Source organism: Dromaius novaehollandiae, chromosome 1, assembly GCF_036370855.1.
Source record: "Dromaius novaehollandiae isolate bDroNov1 chromosome 1, bDroNov1.hap1, whole genome shotgun sequence".
Taxonomy (NCBI): domain Eukaryota; kingdom Metazoa; phylum Chordata; class Aves; order Casuariiformes; family Dromaiidae; genus Dromaius; species Dromaius novaehollandiae.
This window is the reverse complement of record NC_088098.1, coordinates 188,409,967-188,426,019: the sequence shown is the minus strand read 5'-3', so window position 1 is coordinate 188,426,019 and position 16,053 is coordinate 188,409,967.

The window sequence follows — 16,053 nt, the reverse complement described above, 5'->3', positions numbered from 1 at the left end:
CACAACCATAGCGGCATTTGGGTGCACGCATTTATAGATAACCCATCTGTGTGCTTATATAGTTAAAAATATATATGTGCTTTCACATGCTTGATGAAAATCTTGAATGGAAGTCGCAAGACTAAACTGTGTTGGCCAGAATTTAGAGAGCCATGGGAAGAACTGTGTAGGACATAAGTTGCTGTTATCTCCGTCCAAGGCTGACCGCTTTCATTTCTCAGAGGTTTACCCCCCTGGAGCATGCAGGAGGCTCTTTTTCCTGAAACTGTCTGGAGCTTACAGAAAAAGTAAGTTCAAGCTTTTGTCCTCAGTCTGGCTTTAACAATGTTTCTTTAGATAAAATTCACATGGGGTCAGATCCCAGGGGCAGCATTTTCTATTCTACAGGCTTTGGGAAATATTTTAGGATATTGTACGCTGTTTGATACTTTTAAAAATGTATTTTAAAATACTACATAAAGATAGACTATATATGTGATTTTGGAGAAGATAATAACATAACCTTTTGTCCCCATTTTTCACTTGGAATTTTAGGAAAAGATCCAAGTGTCTAGGATCAGTTATAAATGTGATGTGAAAAATGCCTACTTATAAATGAAATTTCCAGCCTTGAAAATTACTTGGATTATCCTTTTTTTGTAATTAGTTTGCAACCGGTGTCCCCCCCAGACAAAAACGAGAAGTAATTTAAGCTAAGCTTTGTCGGACGACATGGTCTTGCGAAATGACTTCACTTAGTTACATCCTCTTTAACGGCACACAGTAAGCCAGCCTGGCTGAACAGGGCTGGGGGCAGTGGTGGGGAAGGGGAAGGGAGGTGGGGGGAATCCTGCAGGCACCGGCTTCCTCCACCATCAAGACGGGGATCATTTGGCACCAAGATGAGGTCTGGTGTCTAGACATCCTGCCCTAATGTGCTTCAGGAAGCTGTTGGTACTGAGCTGATTTCTCTTTGAAAGCAATCTTTGGCCTTAGTCTTAGACATTTTAGTCTGAACTGCTTAGGTTTTTTCGCAGAAGACCAAGAAGCTCTGCCACCCCACACGTCTGGGCACTGAGCCTGAAGTCTCCTCGAGACCCATCTTCATGGGGTGTTGCATCTAGGTGACCTGTCCATTGGCACAACCAGCACTCGGGACTAGTGTGGAAAGGTCTGAGCAGCCTGGTGTGGGCTGGCTACACAAGCCAGTGACCGTCCGTCAGGCTTGCATGGGGATTTACAGCCAAACTGTGAGGTAGCTCACTCCATCTTGGTTGAACTATCTCGTGTTTTGCTTTCAGAGTCCTTAGTGTAGGGAGGGCAAGCTGGGCAAAGGCCGATTTGTCTTCCTGCAGAAGGAAAATAAAGGCAAATACATGATTTAATTCAGTTTTGTTTGGAGAGCTGTTTCTTCCACTTTGTTGTTGTTTTGTACTAGACCAAAGCTGTAATTCTCTTGAAATCTGGATCATGCCACCAGAGAAGAATTAGCACAATGGTTTCAGTTTTATGTAACATTCCCAATACCCAGAGATTGAGTGCTTTAGAAGAGAATAAACAAAATGAAGTAAGCTGTTTGTTCAGCATGTTCCAACACCCATCCATCTGCCTCGCTTTGTACTCGGTCCCTCAGCCACAACTTTTCTCATCCGCTACTGTCAAAAATATGACTCATTCTTCACATAATAGACCAGGGGAAAAGCAGAGAAGTTTTTATACATAACAAAGCTTTCTCTTGCTCAGGATCCCCTGCATCAGCTCTTATTTTACTTCTCATTAAAAAGAATGACACAATGAAAATACGCTTTTCCTAGCTCTAGTTAGCTGTGGCAGTGCTCACCATCTCTGCCACGATTAGCTCTGCTCGGTTCTTCACAGCACTGGGCAAAAGAAGCTTTGGTGTAGCTAATTTTAGGACAAGTAACCAACACATTTGTCAAATTCCCAGGCCATGACGGAGGCCAGGAGTCCAAGGCAAGTGTTAGCAAGGTTTATACAATTAATGAATTTGGTGAAAGGAGGGGAGGTCTCATGCCCTCTACTCAAGCACGGATAGTATGGTGTCCTGGCTATACAGTGACAGGGCCAATGTGGATGTCTAGCAGCAGGCGTGCAGCGCAGGCTGTGGAGGTACGGGCTTGCTTTTGAGGGACTTTGAATTCAGAAGCCACCCCAAAGTGGGGACAGAGGCCAAAGCATCTACCCAGATGGCTCTGTCACAGTTTGAATCTGCGCTGTGTCACTGTAAAACCCCTATTCCCATGCAGCTGAAGTGGTTTCCGTGAGAAGGGTCCATGTAGTCTGTCCTGTGGGTGTCATCATCAGCATGTGTTTGGGTGGTTGCTCATTTTCCATGAAGTCGTGCTGCGTTCTGCTCACAGCAAATTGAAATCCCTTGAAAGACTTTTATTGCCAGGTTAAGGCTGTGTTTTGTCAGAGCAAAACAGCACAGATCTCCCTGCTCTGGCTTTACACATGCAAGACTGGTTTTAGCAACACATCCCCTGGCTGCTAGACAATAAGCAGAGCACACAGCAGGCTGTCAGCAGATTCCCAATTCAGATGAAATCTCACAGCTTTTTTCACACAGATCTCCCACTTTCCCACAATGAGACCCTCATATGCACAAGACACACATCCCTGATGAGAGGGTCTGCATGTATTAAGACTGATTTCCCTACTCTGAGAGCATCACATGCATGAATCACGAATTCATTCAGCTTAAGCAGTAAATACTGCTTATGGCAGAGAACCAAGAAGAGAAGGGAAAAGAACAAAACCGAGACTTCCTTCTCCAGAAAAATTCTCCCCGTTCTCTCCTTTTTTACTTCTTTGCAAACAGATGAAAATACAGTTTGGCCAGTTTTATTCTTTGATGTGTTTTATTCCATTCCACCTTGCATTGTTTGAGTGAGCCAATTGCTAGCAATGCGCCCGGGCACCGCTGCTGTGTAAGTGTGTGTGTGTGCGGGCAGGGGGACACCTTTCTCTTCTGCAGGATGGTGCCAATGCAACAGTGGTCTTCCTCTTCCAGGACCTTCTGAGGACCGTTCTATTCAAAAAGTGGCAATAAGGAAAGGGGAGAAAATCAGCATCTCTACAGGGACGTGTTGGAGCTGATGGTGCAGGCTGACCCCACTTTTGGCGCGCTGGGAAGGCAGATCTTTGATGGTACAGCTCATGTGCCCTAGAGTGCCAAGCAGATGTGGGGAGAGACCCAGCAAACCCAAAAGCACAGGTGGAAAGAGCAGGAAAAACGTCTAAAGGCAAATGAGGCACTGCTTCCCAGCCCTGGGGACAGGGACGTGCCCACACACGTGGCACAGCTGGCACGGCGCTGTGTGAGGAAGGTGCTCACCAGTGCAAGGGAACTCCAGCCAGCTGAGTGACATCTCTGATGGGAAGACTGATGCTTTTGCATTTCTCAAGGGGAAAACCACTGAGAAATGTGACTTTTCTTAGTTGCTACAATCTCTGGTATTCATGCACAGGACATGAGTGGGGTGGCAGACTGTCAGATTAGATTGAGATGCTCATTAATTTTGCCAGGTTATTTTGTGAGACTAAAGTTATTACAGAAAGATACAGGTTTATGTAAGGGGGAAACAAGAAATAAAATTTATATTCTTTAAAATCAAAGCACCTATTTACCTTTCGAGTCTCAATGTGATTTGACAGAACTACATGATGCAATCTCCAAAAAATACCACTCCATGCAAAACTCCAAAGAACAATAACTTTAATATGCCTTTTTCACTTCATTTGCTGTCTCTGGGCATTATTCTCCTAGGCATCTCTTAAGCAAAATACTAGGTATGATTCAGCAAGACTGTAGGTATAATTCCTATGGGTTACCTAAATTACTTCTGTCAAATTTCTATCAACAGTTATATCCTATTAGCATCATTATATTATAATTTAAACCTTTCATTCTGCTACTAATCAAAAGCATTCCTAGCAAATAACCCAATGTTCTAATTTAACAACAGTATCATGTCCTTCCTTTTTAATAAACATGCTCACTATAACTTCTGCAGGTAATAGAATAGTTTCTACATATCAGTATAGCAAAACCAGTCTCTTATGTCAAGCAAACTTCCTAGGTCTGCTTGCATCTCTGCAAAGCTTAAATTCTTCAGTAGGGTTCAGCAGCATTATGTACAATATCCTCCAGCTACATCCACAGAAAATTCTGTTTCCCTTTGACAGGCAATCCTCAAAACATCTGCAAGGGTAAGCAAATTGGCTGTTGGAGCGGTATACTCCCACTTTAGGGATGTTTTCTATTTTTCATTTTTCATCTATTTAGTGCACACATCCATCACTTGTACTGCCGAAACATATTAGAATTAGAATTGCAAGACCACAGTGCTAAAATTAGCCAAAAGCTGAAAGCACAATTTTACTATGTCAAGAGTTTGCAAATGGGTGATAGAGGCTCTTTTCTGTTTAATATGACAAACTGGAATAAAGCTAACGCAATATTTAATGAGAGTTTCCTCTGCTTCAGCATAAGAAATCTTAGCCACAGCCACAATTCCTGTCTATAAAGATACCATTCAAATTATTTTTGACTGTTTTTTTGAGATAAAATATATCAACAATCAATATAGACAAACACTGTAGGCCATAGTCATAGGAATATACATGTTCTGCTTTGCAAGAGAAAACAGGATGCCAAGAAAGGCCATGCAGAATCAGTCAAAATGCTCACTTTGTCTGGTAGTCTGTCTGTGACAGTGGCCAACCAGGGACATCTACAGAGCAGTTTAATAAAAAGTCAACTGTAGTGATGCTTCTGAGAAGAAGATGCTTCTCAGAAGCATCACTACAGACATCAATAATTCATGCCTAAGGATTTGCTGCAGAAGAATTGTCCTGAGATTCAATAACCTTTGATGGCTTTCTTTTCCATGAATTTGTCCCGTTGCTTTTGAACCCACCAGTTTCTCAACTTTTGGCAACCTCCACATCTTGCACAAAGGTTCCCTTGCTGAACTGCACATTATAGAAAATATTTGCCATGGAATTAGGTCTACACATCTACATTAGAACTACATGTGTGAAAAATCACATCGCCTTGCCTGCTTTGAACCTGCTGCCTACCAGTGGGTTGTTTGTTTGGTTGTTTGTTTTGATACTCTCTACTTCTTGTATTGACAAGGAGCAGAAATAATTGTTTCATCTTGCATGCAAAGCGAAGAATGGCTGACTTGGAAGAAGGATCTATCCAGGCCAGTGTCCTACCTCCAACAGGGGCTGCACAGAACAAAGCAAATATAGATGGTACTTCCCCCTTGTATTCTCCCAGCTTGCAACTGATTTTATCAGAGAGATTTCCAAGCCTGGCAAGGTCTACTTAGCAACATCAGCAGCTCTCCAAAGGGCTTGCTCTGTCTCCTTTTGAACCTCCATGAACTTTTTGTTTTCTCAGCATCCTTTGGCAAGGAATTCTGCAGGTCTATTATCCCTTTTATGGAAAATATTCCGTTTTATTTATCCTGAATCTGGCTGGCTCTGACTTTGTTTGATGGCACCTTGATCCTGTACGGGAAGAAGTGGGGCATTTGGAAGACAGGATACAGCTTTGTGGTGTTACCATATGTGAAAGTTTTCCTTTTATTTCCAAACTGGATGTTAATACTGTTGCTGGGCATTCACCCCTCCCAGGCCACTCATGGTTTTGTAGATCTCTGTCACACCCCCTGTGTCATCTTTTTTGCTGGATGAAGAGTCCCAGCCTACGCACTCATTTGTTGTATGGAAGCTGGGCTGCACACCTTGGTCATTTTTGATTTTAAACCTTATCCAGTTCTCTTAAATCCAGTCCAATCAGGGGAGCTCAGTATTGCACAGAACATTAAAAACACTAGTGCATTATGGATTTAGACAGCAGCACAGTAATATTTGCATTTTGCAACCTTTCATTTTTGAGAGTTAGCAGTCAACTCAGAGGCTACTGTCAATTTATAAAAGTAGAACTGCTGGACAGGAGAGCTTCTAATGTGCATCATTTTACATGTCTCTACTGAATTTCTTTTGCCATTTAATTGCTCTGTCATTCAGACTCCTATAGTGCTTTTGCAGTTCTTCCCAGTCAACCCACATCTTTGCTACCCTGAAGACCTAGCATTATTCATTGATCATGTTGAACAGTGAAGCCTTAGCAGAGACCTCTGAAACACCCCAGTAGCAATCTCTTTTCACTGTGAAAACTGACCACTTGCTTTTACCCTCTATGTCCTGATTATTCATGCAAGAATATTCACTGTTATCCTACGGTGACTCAATTTCTTTAACGCTCTTTGGTGAGGGACTTTCTTGGATGTCTTCTGAACACTTTAAGTATTCTGCGTCCGCCAGACCTCCTTTGTTTACATGATTTTTCACTCAGAGACCTCCAGTATGTTTGTGTGATACAACTTCCCATTACAAAAGTTCTTCTCCATATGTCTAATTTATCTATATTTCCACTAATACTCAAATTTTCTTTAATATAGTTTCTACTAATTTGCTCAGTACATGTGTCAGGTTTCCTAATTAGTGATTTCATTTTTCACATTAACCACCTTCCATTCCTGTGGTTATAAGACAACTCTAAGTGCAAAGTTATACACCACACTGAGAATTTCAGCCATTTCCACCTAGAGCTCCTCTGGCTCTCTTTGGATGAAAACCACCAAGTAAGGGGACTTGTTAATGTTAATTCTGTCTGTTTGTTCCATGAATGTAAAGGTGATGATCAAACAGCCCATTGCAACTGCTTTCCTACCTCATGGCTGGGACCTCTGGCTCCAGAAAATTATCTTCTATGCAAGCAGCCTAATTCTGAGGTATATGGGGGAGCAGCAGCTACTCCCTTGTGATTAGGAAGGGAAATATAGCAGTACCAGTGCACTCCTGGCAAAAAGTCCAACTTCCTTTGATTTCCACCTTAAGGTAAAAATATTTCAGTATTAAGTTACTACTGAAGGATTTAATGAAGAACTTAATTAAGGACATAATTCTTTAACTTAAAGACCAGGGGATTAACCTGCACCTGAAAGGAATTTGTTTGATAGAGGACAATCTGTTCTTATTGGAGCACTAGGAGGTCATACCTGGTCTGTGCTGGAAATGAAATGCCTTCCTATGTGAAGTTAAAACTACATAGAAAAAAGCAGAGAACCACTAGAAATTTTTAAGAGAAAAGATTTCTGTAAGGTTGCAAGGTGTCTTCATGAATCTCATGAAAAAGCAGCAGAATTTGGGAAAAAAGATTGAATTTTTTTGAACAGTACAAGATTATTAATTCAGGTGTGTTTAAGGTTTGTCAGCCCCAAGCTGGAAGGGCTCGGAAGGTAGACAGAGATCTCTTCCAGTGGCCTCACTAATCCCTAAATAAACATAGGCTCAACAGCAAAGTGCCCAGACCAGTGCTAGGAGCTGAACTGGCAGCATTGAGGAATTCTGTTGTAGGAACTACTGTTTGCTCACAGCAGTCATGTCCGTTTATTTCTCAGAACATTTGGCAATCTATTAATAGAATGAGGACAGAAATAGAAAGAGGTGGATTGCTACTAACCCAAATATTAAAAAAAGAGAGAGAGATATTTCAAATGCTAGTTTCACCTCCAGGGTCCAGGGTGGTATAGCTGGACTTGATGAAAACTTGGATGCTCTCATTCAAAATAGGCCTGGGAGAGGATGAGGCCTTTGGTGCCTAGGTTAATTCGGAAGGAGGAAAAGTCAGGCCCTTTGAAGGTTGTCTTGAGTTTGGGTATCTGACTGCTGCTTTAGTAAAATTCTGTCCCTAGCAGGACAAGATCCAAGGCATGTAAATCATTGTTGGTGAACTGTTAAATAAAGGAACAAAGGAAAAAATGGTTTTGCTAACAGATTTCACTCAGCTGTGGGAAGGGTGTCAAAGAAAGTCTGTGTTAGGTAGACAGAAGTACAAAAATTGCAGCTAGGAAGTAAGATTGAGAAGTGAAGGATAGTGTTGTGCAACAGGACAATGGAGGCCCTGAAAAAACAGTCAAGTGCAGAGAAAAGCAAAGGAAGTAGCAAAGGAAGTAGCACTGGAGAGGTAAGAAAATCAGCCCTTCATGTTGATTCCAACACCATGCAGTGGACATTGCCGTTGGCTTCTAGCTGGCTGGGGGAATGCATGGTAACTGGCCAGAGCTGGGTACACTGGGAAAATTCAGAGAGTGAAGAAATACCTTCAGCTTCTGAGAGAGGGGAAAACTGACAACAACGTGATGAAGGTAGAGTTTCTCCTGCGGCTGATCCCTGGGGATCTTCCCAAAGATGGATGAAAGGGGACAGGGAGGTGCTGATAGCAGATACTGATGGCTCTTTGTATTTAAGATTTGAGAGGAGCAGTAGAGACAGTAGCAGTATTTACAGGAGAAAAAAAATCTTGGATACTATCTACTGGAAAAAATAATATTGGGAAATTGAGATCCAGGAGGCTGTGGAACAGCTATTTTAAGAAATACGGGCTACAACTGTACAAGCAACGTAAGGCAAGCCTAGAGATATTCCCAGACACAGGAAACATTCCCAGTTTTATACGGTTGATGTTAAACACTGTTCTCAGTGTCAAGTGATTGAAGCAATCCCTGGCATGGCTTTGGCCTGGGTCACCATGTAGTCTCACAAACAGTTTCCATGCATGACTTAGAAGTTACTGGACCATTTGCAGTAGGTATTTTGGAAGAGGCAGAGGGTCAGAGAGACTGAAGGGTTGGAAGTTTAGCAGTATAGACCTGGGCCATTCAGTTCAGTGTTAGAGAATGGTTTGGCACTCTTATAACTAACATAGCTGTAGCCATACGGATTGCAAAAGATCTGGAAAACGAGCTGAAGAAGAGATAGGAATGACTACAATCCATTATAACATACTCATCTCTCTGGTATTTCAAAAATTCAGGGCAAGAGCTGAGACAGGATCTGCTTGATAAATAGCACATTTCTGAGTAAATCATAAAAGAGAGTGTGAGAAAATAGACAGATCTGAATTGAGAAAAAGGGTGCTCAGCCACAAAAACAATTTTGGCTGGCTCCTGAAGCAGGGAAATTATGTTGAAAAATATACCAACAATTGCCTACAATGCAAAAGAACCAGCACTGATTGCAGGGAACTAAACCTTTCTATTTTAAGTACAAATATCTGGCCCAAGGAGTAGACTGCAAAGAGATTTTACAATACAGCTGCCGCTCAGGCAGGGCATCCATGATTCATCAGTAAGAGGAACTGAAGTGTAAAAGAGAGAAAACCTATGCTGAGATGCTTGGGAGAAGAGAGACCCTGACAAAGGAGTTGCTTTTGTAGGAGATGTTACTAAATTGTACGTCAAATGAATGGGCATGAATGAATTAGCCAGTAAGTCTATATTCCCTTTTACCCTCAGCTCAGTGAACACACAGACAACACCATCAGGACTATGAACTGTGTTTGGTTTCACAACCACAGAGAAAAAAACATTATCAGAATACTGATAGACAATATTCTAGCTAATACACTGGCTGCATGTTTACGCTTTGTTTTTGGTAACCCAACCCCCCCTCTGTTGGCAAAGGAAAGTGCTTGGAGCCTCGCTAAAGAATGACTATGAGGTGCTCTGCCAAATCGTGCTGGGGAATGATTTGCCTGAGCCAAGGCTACCTATGCATTTGGGGTGAGTAGGGTATCCCAATGTCACTACCAAAAAATGCATAAAGGAAAGTGATGGCTACTCTGACAAGCCACCCATCTTTGGCTCTCCAGTGTGCATAAAAACAGGTACACTCCAGCGGGTAATCTTGCCAGAGCAAGGCTTGAACTCATACTTCTGTATCTTCACTTTGTGACTACACTTCCATCAGGTGCTGGAGTGGCATTTCACTAACCAAAGCATTATGCACGAAGCCAAATGTACAAGGTGCAAACAGTTTTCTTAGGCACAAAAATTTTCTGAAAATGCTGAAAGGCCTGCCCAAGTTATTTTAGAGTGCATCTGACCTTGAGGGGCTGGGCTTCTTGTTCTAAAACAAATCTTTTTTACCTCCTGAAATCTGCCTGGATAGTTTTTGGTTGAAGATTGGTTATCCTTAGCAACTTATTAGCAAAAGCAGCAAAAAGCATTTAGGAAATGGCTTAATGACTTTGATCTAAGCAACCAGAAGGCTAAGACTCTATGGCTGTCTAGTGCATGCATGGCTGAATATAAAAGGTTCTCTTTTTAAGGCAAAACTACTTACTTGTGCAGTAACTGAGGTTCTTTAAAGTGGATCAATATGCATTCATTTCTAGTACACACAAACATCATGGCCTCTCCTGTGAGAGCAACGTGGTTTGAAAGTAAATAAAACACAGGATAGTAATTTTGAAGTAATTTGGGGCTTTTGTCTCATCATGACCATATGTCAAAAGAAAGTAATGTTTGAGGCACTTTGTAGAGCTTGTCTTTTCCAGTCTACCAGTGGAAAAAACTTCTACTAAGAGGTCATCTCCATAACGGTATAGAAAATAGGACTGGAAAACATCAAGAAATACCTAAACCATATCTAATCAGGGAAGTATTTTGAATAGTTTTCACTTACAATGCTTCCTTCACACACGCCATTGTACTGGTAACGAACAGCATTGTGTACCTTAAGTGCGCAGGGAGATAAAGACTGCAGAATACAGAAGCGTTAGTTAAGGCAAAGGGGACACTTATTCTCAAATGCAGTATTTTATTTTTAAATATATATGTTTCTCGACATTATTTGTACAGGTTAATTATATGGCATCTTAAATACTCCCTCCACCACTATTCTATTTCAAGTAAATTGTTCTACTATGTCCAGAACTTGAGATCACAAACCATCACAGTGTGATTTCAGGACGATGTTGCTATTGCTCATTACAAGTTTGCTTTCTCTCCTTGCCAGGTGCTAATGAAGAGTGATGGGCTTTGGTGTTTTTATTGTGGGAGAGTGATGATATGTCAAGGATCTGAGAGGTGACAGATGGATGTCTGTCAGAAGGGACAGAGTCTTTGAGCCAATACTTTCTACTAGCATCAGAAAGGAGTCCCAGAGCACTGCAGCCCCCTGAACTGAATACATGCTGGAGTACTTCAAATAAACTGGGCTGTGGTAATCCAATTCTCAAGGGCCAAAAGCAGTAGACTAATTCATATGGTGCTCATTGCATTTCAGGTCTCTAGTTCAAGAATATCTACATGCAGATGGAGGACAAAATTCTGAAAAATGAGTCTCCGTGTTGATCTGAGCACAGACTTGGAGAGAGGGCTATCATTTCAGAAGATACATTTTAGTGTTGCCTGCAGTTTTATGAACTGAGCGAAATAAACATACCTAGAAACCCAGATACCTAGAGAAGCCCTCCAACACCCTCTACAGGAGCTAGAAACCAAAAAGAAATTAATTCATACCTGCATTTAATTCTGATGACTTGAGCAGATTAAATGATTATGAATTACTCAGGTAGTCCTAAGAACTCTCATTTTCCTGACCTTGTCAATGAGTGCATTATATTCTAGCAGCTGTTATATGCTTTGTTGTTGTCTCAGAATAGATGTTGACTTAAAAAATACAAACCTTTCTCACTTTTTCACTAGTCTTGTAATTGTATATCTGTTCTTTCTCACCTTTAAGAGTGGGTTGTTACTTTTATGCAGTTTCTGAAGAACTTTATAATGTCAATGTTTGAAGGTAAATTTAGTCCAAGCTAGTCCAAGCTATGTCCATGCTATATCTTTTCTAGCATGTACTAACACAAGTGACAAAGACTGGATAAAGCTTCTGATTAAAATTCTAATATCTGACTTATTTCGGAACTACGAGGAAGGGCTAAACTCCATCCATATCAGCCCACCTTTGCTTTAGTATACAAGATGTATCGCCAAGGTGATTTACTTGAATCAAGGAACAAGCAAGAGAGAACAAGAACAGCTGTCCACGAAAGAAGGTGCATTCAGAGCCAAATCACCAGCGTATCTTGAGGATTTCCTCTGGTACGGAGTTAAGCCCTGAATACTTTCTTCTATGGAGTGAGCTTACAGGCCTCAGACAAAATCAACACAACTAAGGAGCGCCCATGGCCACTATAGACCGCACGTGAGTGAGGGGAGGACTGTTCTTTGGGCATTCTATTTGGGTGGGAGGAAGGAGTGGGGTGGGATTTGGGAGCTCTAATGCAATGTCTTGGGATACAAGAGACATGTAATCAAGCAACACACATTTTATCTCTGGTAAGAGCCAAGAAACACTTCTGCTGCCAGGCTTAACACTTCTGCTCTCCTTACAGAGTCTGTGGGCGAACAGCAGAAGCTCTCATGTGAGAAAATCACACACCTGCAGTCCTACGGAAGCCACAAAAGCCTCCAGCTGTGTGCAGTCTGGCATCCCCTGAAACCAGGCACGCAAGGGGAGCCAGGCCAAGGCGACCAGAGCGCACTTGGCAGGAAACAGGTAACATTAAGAGAAGTTTTGATGACCAGAGCCCCCCAGACCTCACTGTGTGCCCGGCCCCATGGCAGAGCGAGGCTCCCCCAGGTGGGACGCACATGTCCCTACATGTCCAGGTAGACCTGCAGGGCAAGACGGTGGCCTGTACCCCCAAACAGCTGACCAACACAGGGTAGCAGATGCTCCAGGGGGAAAACAGCAGGGCAAAAGCAAAACCAGGGCAGAAGCCGAGCTTTCAGCTCCTTCTCTAGGTAACCTGTCTCTGGCTTCCAGCCTTGCTCACCAGCCGTTTGGGTAACAGCAGCTCTCCTCCAGGGGCTGAGCCCTGGCAGAGCCCTTCAAGATGGCCCAAGACAGGTCCAAAGGATGTGCATTTCTCAGAGAGGCCTCTCGCTCCTTCCCAAACAAGTGGCGACTTAAATGCAGATGAATCTGAAAGGTCACAGTGGGTGCAGTTTGCGATCCTTAGCATGGGCTTGTGATTTGGCCTAATAGCCTTTCAGGAAGCAAAAAGGAAGAGAGGAAACAGAAACTAGAACGATAAGAGGCAGGAACATGTGAGTTCCCACAAATCTAGTGATTACTAACAGCGTCCTCCTCTTTTCCTTTCTTTTCTCATATGCTCCCCACGCTTCAATGCCTGTGCTGCATATGGCTAGCGTTTTTAGTGCTGGGACTTTTGTGCACATGGACAGACAGGTGGGTCATGGTGCACTGTATGATACAACCAAAATTTCCGGCTCTGGGAGATGGACTTTGATGCAATGATGGACACGGAGGCATAACAGACTCCATCAGAAGAAATGGGACGCAGTGTCTGGCAAGCCAGAGGGCCGGAGACATGCAGGTATGCTAGTCGCGTCCCACGAGGGCCAGCCTGTCATTTCCAGCAGCGGAGGAGAGCCTGACCCTGGGCCACTGAAACAGCCCTTCCTCAGAGAGGAGTTTCTACGTGCAGGGTGGTAAGGATCCATGAGGAAAGGGGCTGCACACCCCATCCGGGCTGTGGAAGAAGAGTCAAACATTGTGTGCAGATCTGGGAGCACTGGGAGGTACTGGGATGAGGGCATGCAGGCCACGTATGCACAGGTGTGTCCTACGCGCTGGGAGATTTGGGACTTCATACAGAGCGGGGGTCCTGGGTGAGAGGCCAGCTGGAGGTGATGAAGGCTGGCAGTCAGGGCTGGCTGGAAGCGATGCCTCCCTCCGGGTGCTGCTGGAGGGCACCCTCACATTGTTCCCGCAGTTTGCTGCAGGACTGTGATGGCGGGGATGGCCACAGCATTTGTCTCAAGGGTATTGCCAGCAGCTTGGTAACAGGCTGGTGTAAATGCAGCCAGAATGCCTGCACACCTAGCCACAGTGCCCACAAACTTAAATACATCACATAAAATTGGATAATTCATTGGCCGCAAACCTACTCCCCTTCTTGTAGCTGACTTTAATAGCTTTTCATAACAGATTTCATATAATGTGAGCCACAGGATGGCAAAGCCTCTGTCAGACAGACTTGTTAGTAGTGAAGCTTCAGTTTGCCTTTGAAAAGGTCAGACTTTTCCCTTCTGTAGTTGGAAAAATGAGTAGTCGTATTATAAAAATACTAAAAATACCTAAAAAGTGACTTGGAACCACTTCTCCAAAATATGTCAATGCTCCTTTAAAGTGAATTGGTCTTGTGTGAACAGGGAGAGCAGAATCTCTGTCAGGCTGGTTCTTGCACTCTTAATGAGTTCTTTGGATGCCTATTTGTTATATAATTCTGCCATTAGCTATTTGATGAGGACTTTTTTTTTAACCTTTCCAGTAATCTATTGATTTCTGTGAAAGCTGTGGATGTGAGTATTCTTTGATCTTACAGAATCACAGAATGGTTGGATCCATTTGATTTCCTTCAGGTTCTCTTTCCACATCGGCAGTCCGGACGGAACTGCCGCAGCAGCTTCAGTGAGAAGTTAGAGCTGTGAGTAAAAAGCAGGGTGCAGGGCTGCAAATAGTGTTAGCAAGGCTAAGGCATGGAGGTGTTTAAGGTGCTGTGCAACACCCACCCAATGGGCTGGTCAGAAAGCATCTGGCCAGGTGACAGACACCAGCTGCAGCAACCTCATGTCCCCCCAGGCCACCCAGGGAGGTGCTTTCTGCTGAAACAAATCTCAGCATCAAAGCAGTGAGTCACAGAGAGAAATTTTCAGTTCCGGACTGCCGATGTGGAAAGAGAACCTGAAGGAAATCAAATGGATCCAAATTGTGATTCACCTTCAGGCATACTGTAAAATCCTTGTTTCAGCATTCCCATTTGAAAGGCCAGAAAATCCCAGTTCCACTGAGGACTCCACTGGGAAGATCCAGTTTTACCTCAGGGGCACTTTGATTTCTACACATGCTGTAGAAAACCTTGTGACAGAGTTTGGCCAGCAGAACGATACAATCATAAATCTGTTATCCAGGGTGGGTAGATCAATGTAGAGGTTGGATCATACTCTACAAAGGAACATAACCCACATAATTAAAAATATTATAAGTGAAATAACTCTTTTGAGCCAACAGTTCCTTTTTTTGGCTATTTGCATTATGCATCAGAAAGAAAAAGCCATCAGCACCTCTTGAAACAGCTGGAATATATGACAACTCATTTCAGTTTATAACCAGAGACATCTGTCCTTCAGGAAAAACTAACTGGTTTTAGGTGGGAAAGAGTTTAAAAAGAACCACAGTGACATACAGAAGACAAATTGGACTACATCAGTTGCATGCGAAAAGGCACTGCAAAACCTTTTTTGTAGGCAGGTGAAGCAGGCAGGGTCTCTGAGGTCTTCCTTACACGAGTTGGGATGCCTTGGTGCAGGCCGGCTCTGCTCTGCCCTTAGAGATTACCTGTTACTACGGGGCTGCTCAGATGTCCTAGGAGTATGAAGAAGTTATAATAATGTCATTAACTTTCTTTCACATTTCATGTAAAGTGGTATGTACCCTGATAATAACAATAATAACTCATAAAACAGGTGTAAAAGGAAATATTTTTTTAAAAAGAATATCTATATAAAGCACTCCACACCAACAAACTCAAAAACAGTGGGAAATATAATAGCAGTTGTCAAAAGACAGCAGAAAGAGATGCAAAGCTGGGTCTTGACAAATGCCTATTTCACTGGTTTATATGTGAAGCCATTAAAATAAAATTGTGAAAAAATATCCATTGAGAGAAAGAAGTTGTCTCAGTAATGTGACACTGGCGCCATCTAGAAGAGGAATAAAATATGCACCAAGAAAAGTTAAGTGGGAGCAGAAAAAAACAGCTCAGCTTTATTTACAAAGTGTAGAAAGGACATTTCTCATGCACAGGATTTTTATGAATGATGAGGACACATTTCAATGAGAAGTGTTCTTTCCAAGCATCAGTGATACTAAAATAAAATACTTTAAGATGTTTTTTATCCTAGGTGGAAGTGCAAAGGGAAATCAGAAACATTTCCAGAGACCGTTCTGCTCTTGGGGAGACCAGAGTAGAGGAATCTCTATTCACAACACATACTGCAAACAAATTCATGGTATATCTCCTCTCCAAGCCAGGAAAAACACTGCAGGAGCAGCACTGCACTTGTCTTGCCAGCATTTTGATGAGTAACTATTCAC